A 22911-nucleotide genomic window follows, 5' to 3' on the forward strand; every position below is an offset into this window, starting at 1 on the left:
AGCCAAAATCTAAAGAGGAGCGTACAATAGATATATAAATTTGTTTAAGGCATGTCCTGTCAGCACACACAGTGCTTACGTGAAATAACTTTTAATATATTTAGAGATTTGGAAGCCTTTTTCTTCAGGGCATTTATGTGAGGAAGAAAGGCGAGTTTCTTGTCAAAAATTACGCCTAGGAATTGGTGTTCGTTTCTTAGTGGTAGTTTTGTTTTGTTCAAGTGTATCGTAGGACCTGTCTGTAAGCCCCGTTTGAGAGAGAATACAACGACTACTGTTTTTTTTTTTAGGGGAAAACTGAAATACGTTTGTATCTGCCCGTGCTGCTAGTTTATTTATGGTCAACTGCACTTGTCTCTCACATGTCGATACGTTAGAGGATGTGTATGCAATCTGTGGGTCATCAACATAAACTGAATACATTATGAATTTCGGGATAACTGTGCTTTTGGAATTCATTTTTACTATAAATTGAGCTGTACTTAAGACGCATCCCTGTGGTACGCCATTCTCCTGTACAAAGTTCTTTGAAAGAGTTGAGACCAGGCGCACACGGAGTGAACGATTCGACAAGAAGTCCTTCAGGCAGTTTAACATCCTACCACGTATGCCTAAATCTGCTAGGTCCCGGAGGATGCCGAACCTTCATGTAGTATCATATGCCCTCTCCATATCGAAGAAGACGGAAAGGCAGTGCTGTTTAAGTATAAATGCTTCACGAACAGTGTTTTCAAGGCGAACTAGATGGTCTGTTGTAGAACACGCTTTTTTGAACCGACACTGGCGAATCTGTAAGAGTTGTCGGGAGTGAAGGACAAATGCTAATCTGGTATTAAGAACACTTTCAAAAGACTTTGCAAGGCAGCTTGTGAGAGCTATGGGTCTACAACTGCCGGGGGCCGTTAGTGGCTTCCCTGGCTTCAGGGAACGAGCGCCTGAACGTAGGCGCATGAATGAGCGCATACATGTGGAGCCTGAAAAGGACGTCATCAACGCAGCAGCAATGTACCCTCACGGGCGAAGAGGCAGCACAATCCATTGGCCAATATTGATACTGCGTTGGGAATGTCCGGCCCAACAAAGAGTCATTACATTGCCAACACAGGACTAAATAAGCGAGTAGCAAAGTGCGTGTAAAATGAACTAGCGCCTAAGAGTGGAGCCTCAGAAGGAAATTACCAACGCTGCCGCGATATACGCTCACGGGCGACGCGGAAATGTTCTCCCAAAATTTTCATTTCAGTGTGTACGCTCTGCCTGCTGTATGAAACAAAAGCTAGCCTTCTTGTGCTGCAAGTATTTGATGGCCCTAGGGGGCATAGCGAGACCATACTGGCTACCGCCTTTTTATATCTCTTCCATGACACTACTAGTACAATCTCAAAAGCGCTATAAACGAAAAGAAAAATTACGAGGGACTTTAGCGACTAAAGTAGTGAAAGGCGAAAGCCTGAGTGCCGCACTCTGCTACGCAACTGCAACTGATTTGTAATTTGAATAATTAATCAATCAATAAGTTGGTAATTAATAAATCATCATTATTGTGTTAATTAATGAATTATTAATTGATCATTGATTTACATATGGCCATATAAGGCATGCATTCGCGTATACTGTGGTGGTGCTCTGTGATTGGTCGATACCTCTATGACGTCCTCCCTTCTCGGCCAATCAGTGCCACCGCACGACAGCATGAGCCATTAAAAGCTTCCGCCTTAAAACAAATTCATGCGTTTTTTTAGTAAACTTCCGACGCCGGTTGCTCCTCGGGACACGCAACATGTGCAGGCGGGGCTCCTCACTCACCTGTATCGCTTTCATGTCGGAACGAAGCAATGGCGGAGTTAGAGATGCGCCGACGCGTCCCTCGTTGATGGAGCCGAGCTTGGTTTAACTGCAAAGGAGAAGAGGAGAACGGCGAAACTGAATTGGCTGCAGCAGATGACACGCACAAATGTCTCCCAATTCACATCTAGTCGCGCCCGAGTGGAGGTTAAAGGTGTAGACAAGTTCCAAGGATGTGCAAAGCTTGTCATGCGCTTCTTTTGTGTGTGAAGACCATCAGAGTGAAGCGTTAAACCCGAGGGAGGTGTAGAAAATATTTCAATCTTTTTTTTAAACGTTTGTGGAAATACTCGCTCGCGCATTCTGGACCCATCGCTAAGGCATCGACTCTGACGCAGAGTCACTGAAAAAAAAGCATGATTGGCCATCTATGACGTCATTACACACTTTTCTGACGTAAGGGGCAAGCCATCCTTTTCATTGTTTCAGCAACCGCAAAGTTTCACCACCCAGCAAGCAATTGCAAAAGTACTACCGCACATCACATATGAAGCCATAGCGATCATTTTCCCACCGTAAACAAATTAAGGTAAACATTCCCAGTCGAAAAAAACTACAGAACCGTGTCAAAAATATGACACAATATTCTGTAGTTCTGTCGTAAACGTCTAATTTTTCTGAAGTTCTGTAGTTTTTCTGTAGTTGTGTATTTTTCGTGTAGTATATTTCTGTTGTCTGTATATCTGTAGCACTTTTCTGTTGTAACAACAGAAATATTTGATGTTACTACAGAATGTTCTGTTGTCACAACAGGTTTTCCGTCAAAAACCGCACAGAAATTCTGTCTTAACAACAGAAAAGCTTCTGTAGTTTTTTTCCGACTGGGTTTCGACAGAGATGTAAGTTTTTAACTTTGCACTTGCTCATAAACAAAGCAATCATTTCTTTCTTCGTTATAAGCAACGCGACAGAAAGGTTTGCACAGGATGCCTGGCTCATATTATTCCCTCTGTGACGCTACGTATGTGTAGAGAACTCACAGATTCCTTTTAAAGGGTTTCATATCGCAGGGAGTCCATTGTTCCAGACGAATATTTAGTGTCGGTAACATTGGGAATAAATCACGTTTTTAATGCTGCAACTACTGAAACGGCGTAATAACATTTAACAACTCAGTGGCTTAGGGGTAGCACGGCTTTCGCAGTTTTCACGGGGGCAGGTTCCGCCTGCAGTAATAGTATACAGAAGTTTTCCCAGAATGCTTCGGCGCCACGGCTGCATTCAAGACAGCTGAAGTTTCAAAATCTCTTGACGAGTTTCATGTGACATACCATGGCATTGGTATGTTAAAATTTCCAGCCATTGTGATGACATTTTGTAAAAAACGTTGTGCATGCATATAAAAACTTAACCCCTGCTGCTTTGCGCTGAAAAGCTTACCAGCTGTCTTTTTTGAGACCCGCATATATTATGGACGCAGAAATGTATTCGATGTGAACTGAGAACAAAATGCGACTGCTAAAAATATTCATAACGCAAGCTCCCTCGGGAAACAGCTTCAGACCCCCGCCATCGTTTTTGGCGGTCCTCTACGACTTCGTACATGTCGCCAAAACCATGTACCCTGCCGCTGTTGCTCAGGACCTAGGTTGCTCGACAAGCAGGCGAGATAGAATCCTGGCCGCGGTTGCCGCATTTCAATGAAGGCGAAAAGCAAGGCGCCCGTATGCTGTCCGATGTCAGTGTGCATTAAATAACACCAAGTTGGTAGAAATTTCAGAAGCCCTCCACTGCTACGTCTCTCATAGCCAGAGTTTCTATGGAACGTTAAACTCCATACACTAAGCCATATCTTAAAAACACTCGCTATTGAGAAGGTTATTTTTAGGAGGGTTACCTATCACTACTCACGTTTCTACAATTCTTGTCTGTCCATCCGAACGGTTCAAGGTGGCGGCAGACCACGTGATTAAGTGCCAGCCGTGACCACCAAACAAAATCACCAGATGGCGCGCCACCATTTATTTAAGGTGTGACGTCACCACAGGTTGCCCCCTTCGCGCGCGCTGCCGCCGGGCCAGCAGTTACACACTATGCTGTCGTTCCGCAGCCAGACGGAGCCGGAGATCGGCCACTTACAGCCATCATTGCTATCAAAATTGTCGCCCATCCGTTTGGCGCAAAGGGTTTGCAGTGGAGGCAATTATTCAGTATAATATGGAGCACAGAATTACTAGTTGAGTTGAGGCCCACTATGTGTGAGGGATTCACACTGATCACCCTAGGGGCGACCTTCGGAGCCTCGGTTATAACGAAGTAGTTTGAATTATGTGCGATGTATGGCTCTATAAAAAGGAACCGAGACGTACAATAAGGGGCTCCTCTCCAGGGAGCTCACTCAGACGCGACGCGGCGATGGAAGCGAAGGCTGGACGTTCGGGTCTGAGGGCGGCGACGTTAACTGCCGCCACCGGGCGGCGTCTGACGACCCTTAAGAAACGGATGCCTCGCGAAAACGCTTTACGAGTGTATCGAGAAGCCGAAACTGAGGAGCAGTGTGCAAGATACCGCATGAGGATATGCCGCGCCCGCAAAAAAAGCTGAAACAAGCTAACGCGCTTAACCGGACGCCTGCGGTGGTGAAACTCGTTTAAGGTGAAAGTCTTAACAGCTCATAAGCGGCGTCCGCAGAAAGTGTGCGCGAGAAGTGTCTGCGGGATTCCGCGGGATATCAGCTAAGTTTATTTGTAACCATTAAGAAAAAAAATCATCTTCCGCCGCGGATCGATCTCCTACCCCTCCAATCACCAGCCGAGCGCGTTAACCGGCTGCGCCACGCCGGGTAAGTGAGAAATATAGTTTAGTTCTCCTTGTATAGCGTTCCTCCCTGTCTATGGCAACATAGCGGTGCAACACCACCATCAACGCAGTCTCCGGGAGAGAACGTGGCGCACGCCATCTGCCGCCAGCTATGAAGATCAAGCGCCGCAACAAGTGCTCGCCAACGCCGCCTAGTGGGGCTGCTCACCTCCAACTCACCTGCTCACCTCAAATAAAGGGCGTTAAGCAACAGGTGAAAAACACAGAAGGTAAAAATTGGACAAATTCGATGGAAAAGAAACAGAGTGTGGAATTATACCGAAAATGGAAGAGGCAGACCAGGAAGGAAGGTTTCTTTGATAACTCAAGAAGCAGTGCACCACTTTTTGAAGCTAGATCAAGGTGCCTTAGAACACGCAGCTACAAAAAAAAAAAAAGTTAACAATGAAGAGGACGCATGTGATGTATGTGGTAACTCCAGTGAAACAATTGACCATATTATACTCGAATGTAATGGTATCCATCCGGAAGTCGATGCAGGCGCAGTCACTCTTCCTGAAGCTCCGGGGTTTAGAGATACCAGTGGTCGGGTGAATAAGCCGGCGATGGAAGCTAGCAAAAAACGACTGGAAGATTGGTGGCTTAAAAGCAGAAAAGTGACAAATTGTTAGTAATGTAGAAACAAAATTTCAATAAATAGAATGATGGTACAGTTAACCAATCTAAAACAATACAAGATATAGGGAGAAAAATGAGCATGATAGCTACTGCTACCCCCCTCCCCCCCCCTCCCGTTTCAAAGGGGAAGTTCATATATTCCATCCATCCATCCATCGGCACGAAAGCAGCAGTGCGTGATCGGTGGGGATCTGGCAAATAAACACTACGACAGAATCAGCCACAAAGGCTTTCGCATTATTTATCATAAGGATTCTTAAGTGCCGCAAGAATTTTTTTTTTATGAGCACTAGGATAAGACTCCGTTATGATTGGTTCTAAGCTTCTGTTTGCACCTGATGCATAACTTTAAACCATATAATTTAGGCAACTATAGAAATGTGTACTATGATGCTGAAATAGACTTTTCTCTGGAACACCGCGAACACCGTGCACAATTACAGTTCGCAGTAATTTAGTTGGGAGTGAGACAGCACGTTATAGACAAATAAATTGAATCTAATCACTTAAACGTAAGGGGCCTGCAGTGTACTGGTTTTTTGGCAAGATTGTTTGCTACACGCTGCGCATGCGGTTTTCGTGACCAGTACTGATTAATTAAGATAGCTTGCCTTTTTGCTTATGAAACTAATTGTATACCGCTATTGCCAATTTGAACGGTGAACTTGCTTTTTTTTTATTTTTTGATATGGCATCAACAACACATAATTGGTTCTATAACATGCCATTTTAGCATTGCACCTTAATGTTGTATTTTGTCAATTATCGCTCATTAATTTGCTCTCTCCTTCATCCAGCTGATAATTTTGATGAGTTATTCTGTACACTACAAATGTTCGTGTCTTCACATAAGAAGAGAGCCAACATTCATTGACGCAAAGGAGAAAGCACAGGAGGTTTTTTTATGAATATGAAGGGATACTTGAAAGTATAGATAATTGCTTAGAAACACGAAAAACATCCACATGCCACCGGTGGGATTGCATCCCTCGACCTCCGATTTTCACATCCGGCGGTCTACCACACAGCTACGGCGAGAACTGTATTATCTTTTCCTTCCTTGTCTATGTTGCGTGTAACCTATCCTTACGTAGCACATTTTTGCCTTGCTAGTTATGTTCAAAGATCTACTGTTTTGAGATCAAGTCACCCGTGCCCTACCCCCTTGCCATTCCACAACAGTTTCGCTTCACTGCAGTCGTTCCATTATGTACAGTATGGTCCACTGTTAAAGGGAACATGAGGCCACGTAGCTGCCGCGCTTTACAAAGCACTCCCGGGAGAGCCAGCGACAAATGATAGCACAAGGTGCAAGCACAGTAAGCACAGCCGACTAATCTTCCCAGGCACGCACTTGGTGTCGTCCATTCTTGTCAGTAGTCGGCGGCAGCGCTTTGAAAAGTATTCAGGTCACATGGTCTCATGTTCCCTTTAAAAGTGGCCCATACTGTACACTCTGACTATATATTTTTCTGTTCATCGAAACGCGAGGCGGCCGCGGCGTGAACACCGCCGAGCAGCGCACTTCGCAGCGTCGACGCCGGAGCGTGATACAAAACAACTGGGAGATCGCAGCCTACAAGGCAACCGACGCGGCGTCGTCCGGAGAGGAAGACGCGACGCAAAACACCGACGCGGCGCCGCCAGGCGCAGCTGTCACGCGTGCTGACCCCGAGAGCAGCTTGCGATGCGAGGGCGGTGTCAACATAGAGCGCGCGTGTGTGTACACACAACCGAGCATTGCAACCCACACCGCGCGCGCAAAAAAGAAGAAAAAAAAAAAGAAACGGGGCCGCTCAGCTGCCTGCGAGCAGTTATAAACCGAGCATAAAATGACAGCGAGGGATCCTGTCGTCGCTGCGAGGCTTGGGGTACAATATACGACAGACAATTGCGCCCTTCTGTTGAGCTGTTGGATGACAGAAATACCCTGCAGGCGGGGAAAAGGTAACTTAGTGGCGACGACAAGAGGGCAGGGGGAAAGGGGGTATCCTGCACTGTTGCACCGATTAGCGCCGTAAAGATTCCTGCTCTTTTTGCAGAGATGCTGCCGAAACTACAGCACAAATAATACCGCATCAGTCGAAGTAGGCCAGCAACTGGGGATATCGCTTTTACTGTCTTCACCAAAAGTAAGCAGTCTCAGCTGCTCGCTTATCAACCATATAATAGAGAACTTGTGCCTCCCAACAAGCTCCAAACTTTCTTTGAGGTACGGAGGACCTCTGTCATCACTTTTCAATATATTTTTTTTTTCCTCTGGAAAAGCCGCAAGAGCTCCATTAGCCGAATGAGGAGAAAACCCCTGCAGCCTGGGTACTTTCAGCAAAGACTGTACATCTTCCTCATTTAGAGTCTACAACTATAGTACTATACAAGGCAATTACATAGAATGAAAATGGAGATCAAACAAAAGATTTGCTTTTACAATTGTGGTCTTTATTTCCTGCTGTCGTCGTGCAGTGCCACCGTTGTTGACCGCTAACTGAACAGAAAATACAGCGTGCACGTGTCCACGTGTTTTCTTTATTATTATCGTGATACACTGATCCTTAATTTATTTACTTCAGTTAGCCAGCATTGATACACATTCTAAAGGATATTCTGCCACTGCGACAAGGTATTTTCCGCCGTCTTTTTCCACTAGGATCCAGACAAACAAGTGACTCACAAGGACGAGCAGCTGCGGGGTCGCGAAAAGCGAAGTGACGGAATACGATATGCTTTGTTTGTTGTTTCTTTTGTAGGTTACGTTAAACCAAAGCGACTCGGGCTATGAGAGACGCCGTAGTGGAGGACTCCGGAAATTACGACCACCTGGAGTTCTTTAACGTGCACTGACATCGCACAGCACACGGGCGCCTAGCTTTTCGCCTCCATCGAAAGGCGGCCGCCGAGGCCGGGATTCGAGCCCCCATCCATGGGAACAGTAGTCGAGCGCCGTAACCACTGCGCCACCCCGACGGTGCGGAATACGATATCGTCCAGACCACGCAAGGCCGTACACTGTCCCCAGTACACCGGGACACCACTGAGATTTCGCAGGTGCACTCTGAAATTTTCCATAAAATCTTAATCTTGGTTCCACATAAATGCCGCCGGTTTCACATGTGTTCCAGATAAGTAACTCGCTCCAGACAATTTACCTGAACCCAGACGTTATAGCAATAGTCTGTGGGCGCTCTGTTTTCAAAACGTATAAAAGGCGGATCCGAAGGCCGCTTGAAATTACTATACTATAGTTATATATGGCTAGAATAATGTAAGCGCCACTCCTGATTACCTCCAGGCGACATTTTGCGGCATTATATGACGTTCCGTGTTCGCAGTTACTGTTGAGTGTAAGGACGGTGTCATTAATAAGCAAAAGTTAGGAAACGCTTTATATAAACACACCAGAAAGGAGTAGGCGGGACCGCAGCCATCGCGGATTAGTCCGGCACAGTACGCGACATGCGGAGGTTCGGCGTTCGTACCACACTGGTGTCATATATGGTTGTCCTTTCTATTTCCTGATCAAATTTTCTTTCAGTCAAAAATAATTGCACAGCGAATTACATAAAGATCCCCATCAAAGAGAAGCCATTCAGCCAGTGGTTTGGTTGGTCGTTCAGTGACCGCTGTCTCCTTGCCTTAGCATGGAAAAATCAGTGGGGGAAAAGGAGCCCAATGATAGCTCTCGAAAAATAAGTTCTAAAAGAATTGCCACTGCAAGCCGGTCAGGCAACAAGCAGTCCCTTTCCGGCAAAGGCCTTCAGCTTGCCTAGTAAGTAGAATGATGAATGGTGCAGTGAGTGTCAGGGTTGCTAGGAACAAAATGACATCACCGTATGTACCCCCAACCGCGCAAGCACCCTTGTTTCGCCGGAAAGCACATTAGAGAATAACAAACTATATGCGCGTGCGACAATGCTTCCTGAAAAACATTTCCTCGAACAGCCTCGGCAGTCAGCGGAGTAGTCACCTAACATAACTAATGTATACTTCCGGCCGACAGCAACACACAGTCGCTAGACCTATATAGAGCTGACGACTGGGCTTATATGACGGCACGGAGTAGTCACCCTTCGTCGTATGTCGCTACCCTTGGAGCTTCGATTAGTCTGCCCTGCAGGATGTAGTTTACAACACAAATACGTACTAAGCCCCGAATTAGCAAGCTTAACTTGTAGATACAAGTAAGCATAGACACAAAGACAAAATCAGTGCGCACGACACCGAGGTAGCATAGATTCCCATAATCAACCCCTTAAAAATGGTATCTCCCAACTTCGGAGTGTTTACAAAGAATCGTTATTTTGCGTAGTAAACACATTGTTAACCTCGTGAAGAAACTGTCCTTGATCTACATTGAAGCAAACATTGTGACCATCGGGGCACTGCACTTACACAACGCCAACAGTCAAGACGGGCACCATAGGCACTTTTTGTGGCGTCCCCTCTACAAAGTGTCGTTTAGAGCTACTACTACTTCGTGCCATAATGTGGTTTAATTCGAAGCTACCTGTATGCTACCGCCTTTCCTTTTCCAGTGTCTTAAGTAGCTCGTATTTAATTTTAGTGCAGGTAGTCTGGAACGAAACAGCCCTGAAGCATTCCCTCCTTAAGGGCCTTAAGCTCCCCAGTTTTAATTTTAGTACAGGGAGGCTTGAAAAAACATCACACACGAACCGTTTCAGCAGTTAAACGTGCTAAATAAAGGCTGCTCTCTGACGCCAAGAAGTGGTTTAGAAACGTAAAAAGAAGCAGCCCGTGATGAAATGTAGAAATGGACATATCGATAGCGCCCAAAGTGGCTTTTGGTCTGCGTCAGCGGCAGACCATGAAGCGTTGTCGGGGCCTGCGAGTCATGGCGTGCAGCCAGAGGTGCCCAGCTTGCAGTCTTCTACTTCGACATTCCTGCGGACTGGAGACACACCACAGTCCGTCAAATGACCGGAAGGTCGTTCTCATAAACTCAAAGAAGATCCTCGGGTTAGGCAGCATCTATCTGCTAGGTATTCGAAAATACGCAACCGGTATAGCATTATTCATGTCCTGCAAACTTCATCGCAGACATATAGGGCGAAGACGACGAAAATCTTGAGTTCCAACGAAGACACGTCGTTTCGCCGAAACGTTAAGACTCGTTATTTCATTTTTTGCCTAACACTTACGTTGCAGTATATGCAAGACCTGACGAGCGAATTCCGAATGTGAACTATATAAGACGCCATAGTGAAATGCTCCGAGTTGGTTGAGCTCAGCTAGAGATGTGTGCACTGACGTCGCACAGCACACGAGGGAGTCTGCAATCTGCCATCTCACTGCAACTCAGTCTCGACAATCCGGGCTACGACACGGAACCATCGCTCCGGGTTCTGGATGACTTGTCATGATTTTACGACATTTAACATCCCAATAGAGCGACGCGGGCTATGAGCATAGAGTTTCTTACTCTTACTGTAAGAAACTCTATGGCTATGAGGAAACCGCAGTGAAAAGCGCCGTTAATGTATGGGTCACGTGGGATTCTTTCACCAACACTGATATCGCAAAGTGCACGGACGCTTTAGTTTCTCTTCGCTCCATCTAAACGTGGCCGCCAGGTGGCGGTGAGGCCCCGGCTACAAATTACAGATGACTGTTTTTAGACTATGCATGACAGAGTGCTAATAACAGCTGAAGACGTCCGCTTTCCAAAACAATATCACTTGCGCAAGAAAAAAAAACATTTAGTCACATGCAGTTCCTTTATGCGTGTGGGGGAGGGAAATGCGTCAAGAAGCTACAAAAATGACCTTCTACCTGCACTGAAGATGAGAAAAGTGCTGACAACAACGAAGTAGCCAGAGCTTAACGATAAGAACATGCAGCGTCTCTTCAAGAGGCCGACGATATGCATTACCAAATTAAGACCCGACTACACCGTGTGCAAGGTTGTGACGGACACCACGTGTTCCGCTGCACTATGCCGGTTCAGACACGCGGAGAAAAAAAAAATCCTGCAGAATCGGTCTCCATCAAGACTAAGCCAGGAGATCAGCGATATGTACTGCCAATCCACGTGCCAGCGTTGATTACTTTCATAACGTCCGCTAGAAAGCCAACTCGAGAACGGTACCCAACACCACCAACAAACAGCAATAATTCAGCATTAATCAGGTTCACTTCACAGTGCCTAAAGAAATTCGTCCACTAGGAATTACTTCTAAACGTCAGTTCCGCTTCTGTCACCAGGCGCGCTCATGTATTTGAAACCGAAACTGTCAGAGGTTCCCTATACCCCTGGTGTTGTGTCATAGATGAATCTAGAAGGTAATATACGCAGCTCAGACGTGCAGAACTTCTATGTGAAAGTGCCCCCGCTAAGTTAGGGTGGCTCCTAGATAAGTTCATCTTGTCAAACACGGCTGACGAAGATGGCGCATCTAATCTCTACAGTTGATAATGCATTTGAGAAAAAAAAAATGAGGTTCCGCTTGCATGGACTGATTATCATGTTCTGGTGACAAAAGGCTAGGCTCCATGGAAACGAAACTTGTTATGATAAAGTAAAAAAGTGCAATACACATCCTGCTGCCACTGGATATTCACGGAATCAAACTGCGGACAACTCAAGGAGTGCCTTGTTTGCGGATCTCGGAGGCCATTCTAGACCTCTACACGCACAGAGTCAATTTCGCTTTCGACGTCACTCGTTTGAATCGTGCGGCGGGAAAATTTTCAGAACACTTCTTTTTTTGCATCAAATTTGTCTTATGCCGTCAAAGAGGCATTTCAGCGAAAAAAAGGAGTCAAAGAATCGACTTTCTTTAAGAAGAAATGTGTCATGAATGTGTCCTCATGTCCAAACTCGCTGTGACCTCCGATACACTGTATCTCTAGTAATGCAGAAGTACGAATAGTGCCTCCGCGAGTTGTTTCACTTGTAGCACCCTGTTACGATAGCATAGCCATGTGTAATAGCTAGAAATATATGTGCGAAGCTTCTCCATGATGTTCGCACCTATCGGTCAACGCTAACGTCGCCTAGACAACACTCACTGATAGCAGCTCACACGACAGTAGGATCCCCCAGAAACACTATCAGGCACACGCAGATAACACCTTTCGCATCTCCTTCCTTGTCTACCATGCTTACGTGTTTTACAGTTCAATGCATTATCAACAACGCTTCCGTTATCAAGCTCATCATGGAGCCTGATCAGTATTCAGCATCGGTGCGTGGACAGCATCAATACTCACGTCGATCACACGTTGCACGGTCTCGCAGAAAGTCTTCGCATTCAGCGCTCACGCGCACAAATCATAGGGCAGGAATAGCAGTGCGCCCCTCAGTGAAGCGCGCGATGTTTAGCATAGAAAACGGAGCCGTAAATCGGGTACACAGAGAGCACCAGTCTATCACCATTCGCGTTACGTAGTGTTTTTCTGTGCAGCGATGTTTGGCAGCGTCCCGAGCTTCTTCCTGTACACTGCAAAGGAGCTCCCTCAACATATGGCGCTATCACAAAGCGCGAGGAGCAAAGACAGCTGTCGCCTCCACGCAGAATGCCGCAGCCAGCAGCGACGCCGTGTCGTTCGATGAAAGTCGCTCACCCCGCCGCAGAAAGGGCGACAAGCGCTGCGCGATATTAAAACGTCGGCGCCGAACGCAGCAGCTATGTATTCACCGGGTCAGAACCTCCTCCGCTTCCAGGATCACCGACTAGGTATCCTCATCCCAGCAGCACCTCCTCACGTGGTCGTCTCTAGCCGAAACTTTTTGCGCCCGCACCGCTGTCACAGAGGTAGTCTTCGAGCGACTCGCGCACAGGCTCAGGTGTAGGCTATGCATGAGCTACAACACTGCCACATCGCCGGCCGCCGCCGTGCTGTACGCCGTAGTCTCCCAGGAGGCAGCAACACGAAGCATCATCTGTGCGTTTCAGACGGCGGGAATCCCAGCGGGGACAACGGCGGAGCGCCTACAGAGATGGCGCTCGCGTCGCAAATCGGCCATTGCACATCGAGCTTAGTGGGCGCCGCCGCCGCCGAGACGTGCCGATTCGAGCGCTACTGAGGCGGCTGGCCAGCTCGCAAATCAGGGCGCGCCGGCGATAATGAGCTACGGGAAATTGGGCGCTGACGACCAGCCGCCACGAAAGAGGAGCGAGTCGCCACTTCGCGGACCTTCTCGCCCGACCTCGGCTTCACGCGCGCTGTCCGGTTGGAGTACACACGCGCCTATCGGCTCTTATCTGGACAGGGAAAGGCGATCACGACCACTGCGATCAGCGCCTCTTGACACACTTCCCATCAGACACACTGTTGCCGGGGCAGGTGAAACTACAGTGACCACCCTTTTCTTCTGTAATGAGGCTGAGCAAATAGTGGTGCAATTTGTGGAATCCCGCGCGATTTATCTTCTTTTTTTTTTTCCCGGTCAACAGAATATGAGTGGCTTCCAGCAGGCTGTGACTCGTGACGTGAGCGATGATAAGACATTTTGTTGTGAAGAACGCGCGCCAGAAGGATCCTGCATCCACAACTTTCATTCTACACAATCATATTTTTTTTTTTATTTGTCTCTGCCCCCATTTAAGCGCGCACGAAGATTACGGTGCATCGTACTAAAATGGCTAGCTTGAAGACAGGTCGTAGCTCGACAATCAAAATCACGACGCGACCTCATATTCGGGTGTCATTACACATCCGCGAACGCCACCGAAAAGCAGCTACCCAGGCTGGCCTCATGCCGCGCTCGTTGACGTTATTCCATTTCAAACAGATTCACATGCCTCAGAAGATAGGGCGAAAGCGCCGACGGGCATACCCTGACATAGATGTTCCCAGACGCGCCGTCTTGTGTCGATACCCCGAGCCAGTAAGGCAGTCCGCTGAACGCCGGATGACGCGAGGCTATACTGCCGATCCCAAGGTGCGCAAAGCACTGCTCCCTTGAGTCGGGCGCGAGGCAGGCTAAAGGCTCTCCCAACGCGTCACCGTGCAAGGAGACAGCTCACCTGAAGGCATGATCGTGCGTCGGTGTGGGAAATACGCCGCGATGTTTCCGCAGGTCCCACGAAACCGCGAGCAGTTGGTGGTGATGGCCGCCACACGTCGAAATCCGGGAACGGAGGGGAGGGTGAGAGGCAAGGGTGAGAACCCGAGCTCGGGCCCGGAGAGGGCGAGAGGGCGCCGTCGTTATGTCGCCATGGCAACCGGGCTCGCTTGCCCGCCGTCTCGGTCGCTCGTTCGCTTTCTTGGAGGCCCCAACTGCGTGCGTTTTTGCTTGCGCACACTTCGTTTTCCTTGCCGCTCGCATTGCGCGCCGGTAACGCAAGCAACGAGCAGTGCAGTCGGCCGAGAGACTTGTGCACGTGTGCTGACACGCTCACTACGAATGCAACACCGCATGCGCTCAGCAAAACCGCGTAGCATATACCTTGCCTCCAAGGCGCGCGCTTTGTGTATGCGGCCGGTGTTGCTTGTGTTTTAATGCATCCAGACTCGCACGAGGCTCCGCGCTTGGAGGCCGAACTGCTGCTCTAAAGCAAGGGCCTCGGATTCGTTCCTCGCTTCTGCGGTGCGAGAGTTAGCTGAGCCTCGTGCATTTGAGTGTCCGACGGTGCAGCTGCGTAGAGTCCACTCTCCGGTGGACGCGAGGTCGTAGCATGCTAGAACTCGCTTGGCGTGCACAGCCGCCGGCATCGAGGCGGCAATGTGAAAACTTGGCACACTTTAATGAGGTAGTAAGGAAGTGTTCGGAGGCCCCTGAAACCTCGTACACAAAGTGCAGCCTTTGTGAAGAGTATGGAGCCCATTTGACTTGCTTGTTTACCATGAAGTATGGTTTTTTATAGCATCCGTTAAAGTAATAAGCTACGAGTAAGCAAGTTTATCTCGTTATAAACTATAATAAAACAATCTGGAAATAAGTAATGAGCCACACAGCACCGTTCAAAATGGAATTAATGTTGATTTTACATTTGAAACAGTATGTCCGCTCCAAACGGTTAAATCAAAAGAACAATTGACCCTGGTTGACAAAGGTACAGCCCTAAGGATTCTCCAGTGTGCGGCGTCCTAATATCTCTCTTGTTGACTGTTTTATTTGGTTGGAGAGCTCCACTCATGACCAGCCACACCCTCCTGTTATCTATGCAACGACAACTAACCAAACTCGTTCTGTACGTTCCGGTTTTTTGAAAGTCAAACTTCTGCACGGAGCGTTGCGTCATTCGGTAGCACGCACGCGCAACAACACGCTTCAAAGATAACACCTTATTCTCGAAATGCAACTATCTCATCCATACTATCACCGCTGCGTTCACGTGGCATGTTTCTGTAGCGCCGACCAAGCAGAAAGTTTGCATAATGCACGGTGTTTTTCTTCTGGGGCTGTTATAGCGGGCTTCGAAGAAGAGTCGCATTGTCACCGCCGCTGTGATTGCACACAGTAAAGAATAATGTTCTGCTTTCACATCATAACCGCGATATTTCAGGCTTGGTGACAACTGGAATGAGCCATTAGAAAAGCTGCATTGTCATTTAGAGCGCGCTTGGCAGAGACGCGAACAAATTTTCTGATTGCGCAATTCAAAGGCTCAAGGCATGCACTCAACAAAGATAACGAAAGACGCCAAACAGCAGCATTTCTTTCCGGAGATAAGCCTTGCAGCAAAGTAGAGCTGGGGCCCATTTCTCTACACGCATAACCGCTGTTCGGCACTATATTGTTTCTTCCTCATTGGTTCTCAGAATAGTCACGCGTTTCAAATTTGTGGCGCGAAATTTTGAGATGTCAAAATGACTTTTTGCGGTGACATCAAAATTACGTGGCCCTGCAAAACGGGTTTTTAGCAGATCTATTCGTTGTGCCTGGATGGCAAATATAAGTAATTGTGGGGGAAAAGAAGGTATTTACGGTAGGGAAGAAAGCAGGTATATTACGAATGGGGTGAAATGTATTGCTTGCTGTCAAGGGGCGCTTTCTGAAATCTGATTGGCTGACTGTGTGGTGGGAAGTAAGCGAATAAGCTTTATATGATTGGTTGATTGGTAGCACAACTTTTATTTCCATCAGAAATGGGCGTCCTCTTTCCCGCCCCCGGCACGCGTTCTGGGGAAAACGGGGAGTAGTGCGCCCGCGGATTAGAGGCTGGCAGGTAGCCCTTGGCTTGTTGCGGCCTCTTCCGCCAGATGGACGGTGCGGTGCTGGATCGCAGGGTCCGCGCTTCGCAGCAGGGTATCCCAGGCTACTCTACTTGCAATATTTTGTCCTATCCCTAGAGATTATGGGCGCTCCCAAATTGTGTGGTCGAGGGTCCCTCTCGCACCACAGTGTTTGCACAGATCAATGTCCCTAAGTTCTGATAGCGCGTGAAACGCCCAGACCGAGTTCATGAACGTATTAGTTTGTAGCCGCCTCCACGCGACAGCTTCTCTATTATTTAGGCTAACATCTAGCGGGGGTACCAGTCTACGTCCCAATTTATAATGGTCCATGATTTTCCCGCAATTTTGCAGACGCTCGTCGTATGCCCAGTGTTCGGGGGGCTCGACGGCTACCCGGAAGTAGAGAACTCGGGATAGCTCGTGAGCCACCTCGTTACCAGGGACGGCAGCGTGAACGGGTGCCCAAATTAAATTATATATATATATATATATATATATATATATATATATATATATATATATATATATATATATATATATATATATTGTTATATAAAATTAGCTTTATATGATATTTTCAAAATGACGTTTCATTACGTCAACGATGTGCTGTGCAGTAAATGGCAGAAGTTGAGCACCACATTTGGGACCACATGGAGGCGAGGGCGAACAAATATGGCTAATTTGACAATATGACGTGGAGTATAGGTGGCTGTTAACTTACAGCAGTTTGGTAGATAATTATTAGGGAGGGAGGAAACTGAGATGTGATGTAATTGTAAATAGCACTGAAACGAGGTCATAAGGACCCTTCTTTAGCTGCCCAACCTTTTAAAGGAATAATAATAATAATAATAATAATAACAATAATAACCTTTTTTGAACACCCGTAAATCAGCATCCCAAAACGGGCCCATCTAAGTCTATAATGGCTCGTGTGGCGTAATAATAATGATAATAATAATAATATTAATACTAATAATAATATCCTTTATTCACCTTCAATAATGAAAAGGCAAATTTACAGCCGCATGAGGGCCCTAGCTGCCCTCCCGTTGCAAGCGCTTTGCCCTCCTAGAGAAACCATTCGTCCGCGCGGTGGTCGCCAAGCGCAGCAATGGCAGTCTGCTTACTCAAGAAGTTGATCTGCGTGACCCGAGACATTTCAGAGAGCACCGCGATACTTTTGAACCTGGCTGGTTTGTGAGTGCGACAATCTGAGGAGGCATATTCCATCCATCCATCCCATGGTAGGGCGCCTCGATGCGCGCGCCCCCCCTCCGCCGCTCGAGGGCGCGCGCATCGAGGCACCCTAACAGGTAGTGTCGTCTTCCATTGGAGACAGTTCGCCACTCTTGTTTTTGCAATCTCCTAGGCTTAACTACAGCTAAGCCACTGTGAATTTTTTACTTAATAGGTTGTGTGACACACACTCTCTTTCTCTCTCTCTCTCTCTGCGATGCTGTCCACGCTCTACACAACTCAAATGGACACAAAACGTTAGAAACTTAGGCAGACTTGCTGGCCTGACGGTATCTGGTCATAATGCGGCTGTTCGAAAAAGTTGGGCAGCGCAGCTAGTGCCTATACAGTAATTGATATTTTGAGATTACGAGCGGTGTCCTCGGGCATGGACCGTGCCGGCTGCTCAGCATGGTACCCCTCTTCCCCAGGGCTGGAGCTAATTCGGAAAGCTGTCGATTCCTTCTGTTTACGACGAGGTCCTTAAACGTTTTAGTTCCTGCATTTAAAACTCGCTGATAAGTGAGCGTGAGAGTTCATCGGTGCTTATGAGGAGCAATGCCACTTTCTGCTCCCATTCTGCACCAACCCACTACAAATATTCGGTTGCCGTTCTTGCTCTTCAGCTGAAACTCGCCGTGCTGCTGCCGAATGTCCGACCGTAAGTATGTCACGACACACTGAGACCGCAGTGCCGCAACATATTTAACTTGCACTCAATAAAACCCGAGGCGTCCGAATCGCGGAATGCACCGCAACGACTCGGTTCCTAGAGCAACGCCGTTTTTCAAACTTAACACGAACATACAGAAGCAGACGACATCGCTTTTTTACACATATTTTTCTCTTTTTCTTCAGGAGGCGCAACCCGATTGTGTGCGTACGTAACCTGGCACCGTATACTACTGCACACGTCACGCGTACGTCAAAATTTGAACAAAATGGCGAATTTTCTAGAATAGGACCTGTGGTTTGTACTAAATACCATGCAGAACTAGCAGTTCGTTTCCAGGTTTACCGCGTTTTCGCATACCGAATGAATTTTTAAAAATTATGGGGTACACTTAAGCTCCACTTTTAAGGGCATGACGCGATAGTGTAAGTTACCAGCCCACATATAAAACTTCGCTTTAATCAAGCCGTATGAAGGTGCCTGCACGGCGTTGAGTATCGTGCTGGACTCGAAATTTAAGAGCACTGGAATGTTGATTCCATATTTGACCTTCATTATTCAAATGAGTAACGCGAGTTGACGGCAGGTATTCCCGACTTTCTGATATGATCTCGTTAAGTCGAACATCACCATCATCATCATCAGCCTGACTATACCCACTGCAAGGCGAAGGCCTCTCCCATATTTCTCCAATTAGCCCGGTTCTGTGCCAGTTGCATCCACTTGACCCCTGCGAACTTCTTAATCTCATCCGCCCACTTAACTTTCTGCTGCCCCCTGCTACGCTTTCCTTTCCTTGTAATCCAGTTTGTTACCCTCAGCGACCATCGGTTATCCTCTCTTCGCACTACATGTCCTGCCCATGCCCATTTCTTCTTGTTCATTTCCACTAGAATGTCGGTAACTTGAGTTATTTCTCTGACCCACTCTGCACGCTTCCTATCTCTTAATGTTATCCCTACCATTTTTCGTTCCATAGCCCTCTGAGTTGTCCTCAACCTAAGTAGAACCGTCTTGGTTAGCCTCCACGTTTCAGCCCCATAGGTGAGTATAGGTAAGATGCAACAGTTGTATACTTTCCTCTTGGGCGATACCGGTAAGCTGCTAGTCATAATCGAACAAACCGTCTAATAATCAGTGCTCGTCCATTTAAGCTCCCACCTACCACCTTCCAGCGCCATTCTCGTGATGTTTTGTTCGCAAATACGACGATGAAACTGAATAAGAATAAAAAATTGTCATAATAAGAGCATTCGCCTAGAAACTGCTGAGACATATCTTGAACCTACAATCAAGAGTAGATGATTCTAACTATCAGCTATTATTTGTCATCTTCGGCACGACATCCCCTCCAGGTAACTTCTGGGAGCTGACAGCGAACACCGGCAGCGAACGTATAACTCATTTTCGCATCGTCGCATCGTCGCATCTAATACTAAGCGCGGAAATGACTCCGGGATCGAAGGTCATTGTGCGTTTCATAATGGGGCGGCTGTGATGTTGAAATAATGCTTAAGCGACATGCTGCCTTGCTCAAAAGTATTCAAGCAACCTAGTTTGCATGCGTCGTCTTGCATCCCCAGTTCCCCATTTCTCGACAGTGGGGCAAACAATGCGTCAGAGTATACCACTGTCAAGCCTTGTGGCAAAATAGTAAGGAGGAAGAAAGGCTAGAACAGCTGTGGAAATGCAACGAATTGAGACGATATCCTTGCACGGCGGGATAATGCTGACAAACAAGCACGGTATATAGACAAGCTTTATTTCCTTTAGTTGCACAGTGGGAATCCTGCCATTTTCTTGATATTTGCAGAACGATTAATCAGCGCTGTCCTCAGCCAGCACCGAACCCAGTCAGAAACCATTTGTGCTATTTTTCCTCTCCGTCTTATAGAAAAAAAAATCTATATCGGCAATATAGACCAAAACAATATATATGATGAATATATCACACGTCCTGAAGGAAGCTGAGTACCAATATTTATTTTTCTGCCAAAAGCAAGAAAGGAAATGGAGCTATGTAAGGACATCATTTGAGAAAAAAAAAAATATGAAAGATTTTATATATCAAATTTAACATGTAAAACTACCCCCCCCCCCCCCCTTTTTTTTTTTTTTTACGGGAACGAAGGGACCCGCGCATATCGGAGAGGAGGACTGTCGCCACAAGCCTATTAGGAGCAAATAGTCGCTGTGATGTCTAAAACAATAATTATGTAGTAGTATCACGAAACACCGAAAGGAGAAAAATAAGCCTATACCCCAAAAGACGAACTGGTCGCGCCACTCTCAAAAATACCGGGTGTTATTAGAGGGTACAAAATTATAACAAAAAGTGAACTGTCTTCAAATCTATTTCCTCTGGGGCTGTATCTGCGACTACGGCAGATATCAAGTAAGAGACAGAGCCCAGTCGAAAAAAACTACAGAACTGTGTCAAAAACATGACAAAATATTCTGTAGCTTTGTCGTAACAATCATATTTTTCTATAGTTCTGTAGTACTTTTCTATAGTTCTGTAGTTTTTCTGTAGAATATTTCTGTTGTCTGTAGTTCTGTAGCACGTTTCTGTTGTAACTACAGACATTTGTGATGTTACTACAGAATGTTCTGTTGTCACAACAAATTTCCCGTCAAAAACCGCACAGAAGTTCTGTCGTTACATCAGGAACTTTTCTATAGTTTTTTTCCGACTGGGAGTCGTTTAAATAATTAAATTGCCTAATTTTGGTATTTGAATGGCATGTAAGCAGGTTTGCAACTAGTCCTCTAAATAGTAAAGCCAAAAAAAAAGAATACAAACATTTGTAATGTATGTCACGAGGCGCACACACGTGACCCTAATAGGCGGTTTTACTTGTCAACACGGCACCAGCGAGCGTGACTGACGTAGTTCGTTCCGTCAACATTTTGCGTCACACATTGTGCTTGCGTCATTCGAAGCCCAGACAAGCGCGCGGGCGATATCGTTGTCAGTTCCACTTCGCCCGAGGTCATCGTCTCTTTGGGCCCAGATTGCAAACGCGATGACTGCGCGCATTGGGTATCGACGGATTCGACGCGGAGGCAATCGGCGATCCCGCGAGCGAAACGAAACTGACAACGATATCGCAGCGCGTTTGCCTGTGCCTCAGATGACGTCAGCACTTTGTGTGACGCAAAATGCTGGGCGGAGTGAACTACGTAAGACACCCTCGCTGGGGCCATGTTATAGTAGGGCCATATTTTTAACCTACACGACCTACACCTATGCAGCAAAAATCCTTTGTAGGTATAGGAGATTTGCTACATTGGTGTAGGTGGTGTAGGTTAAACAAATGACCTTATTGAAAAGCCACCTATAAGGTGACATTTGTGCGCTCGTAAATCACGATACTAATTATTTCATGAAACGTTTTGGCTACATTCAATGAAGTACAAGCTGCAATTCTGAAAATACAACATGTATTTTAAAGCAATTTTGAACAATTAACTAAAATAGCTAATTACCGAATCTTATAGAACAATCTGCATTCTAAAATAAATTCGAACCCTTTTGGTGCCTCTAAAAAATCTTCCCCGCTATACAGTGCACGTCGGCCTCCTCCGGCCTGTGAATGACATAGCTCTGACCACTGAAACCTATTTTATGTAATTCCGCATTACTTCGCTGCTCATTCGCCCGCCTGCGCTTTTGCGCGTGTAAATGCCCTGAAAACCATCTCTGTCACTACTGTCACTGTCTCTGTGGATAACGTTGACATCTGGTCCTATAATTGGTCTATTTCAATGTCTTTACTCTTACGTTCATTACGTTTTTCTAGGGACGGGTTCACATGAACGCTCATTCGATGACCGACGCCGCCCGTAAATCTCGTCCTACAGTCATATAAGAAGGAGTATAGTTTCAACGCGTTAGCTGTGATTATTGATGCCTCGACCGACAGCTCGTCAACAGATTCGCTCCTAGCGTTGACGCATACACCCGCGAAACGAAATCCACCAATAGAAGTTTATTAGCCAATTTATCTTACTCCCCTTTCATTCTTCCTTTTCGCGCCAGGACAGCATGAGCTGGTGGCACCCTCAAGCTCAACCCTTGTTCACCGGGCACTATATGATGCATTGCATTGAATACACCCGCGGTCATCCCGTTCTTCATACTGCGGGGGAGACCGATAACGAAAGTATACATTCTGCAACTGCCCAAATATCCCCACACAACGTATTAATGGCTCAGATCATAGCTTTCAACCACCATCTATCTCACGGATCTGGTTCACCCCATAAGCTCTGCCTCTCCGCTCATACCATGAATTTGAGATTAAACTTGCCACAACTGTTCTTGTTTCATAACTTATCACTGGGAACTTCACATCCCAATCACTGAAGATTAGGATGAAGGGGGAATTAGGGTTAAATCGATATCAAAGGGAACATGTCTGTTTTTAGATGGGCGTAGTTCCCCTGCGGAAATTATGTTTCACTGAAGGTGTTCTCGCGATCAATACGCCGGCGACGACGCACGAAGAGCCGTCGACATGGGGCCTATGTCGGTACGATATGCTTCCCGCATCCATTGCCCGCATACG

At 46.8% G+C, this 22911-nt stretch overlaps 1 protein-coding gene across 7 annotated transcripts in view; it reads right to left on the reverse strand.

Annotated features, from left to right (window-relative positions):
- The window catches only part of LOC146173213 (ras guanyl-releasing protein 3-like), a 91203-nt gene that overhangs the window by 40559 nt on the left and 27733 nt on the right, over positions 1–22911 (reverse strand). For 2 of the 7 annotated variants that reach the window (XM_084584487.1, XM_084584493.1), the window contains exons 1-2: positions 14271–14411; positions 1807–1894 (exon numbers count right to left, since the gene is read on the reverse strand). The gene's annotated coding sequence lies outside the window, so the exon portion shown is untranslated. The other 5 variants (XM_084584492.1, XM_084584489.1, XM_084584491.1 and 2 more) reach the window with 4 other exon arrangements.

Source organism: Amblyomma maculatum, chromosome 11 (genome assembly GCF_055883805.1).
Source record: "Amblyomma maculatum isolate TAMU_Amacu chromosome 11, ASM5588380v1, whole genome shotgun sequence".
NCBI lineage: Eukaryota > Metazoa > Arthropoda > Arachnida > Ixodida > Ixodidae > Amblyomma > Amblyomma maculatum.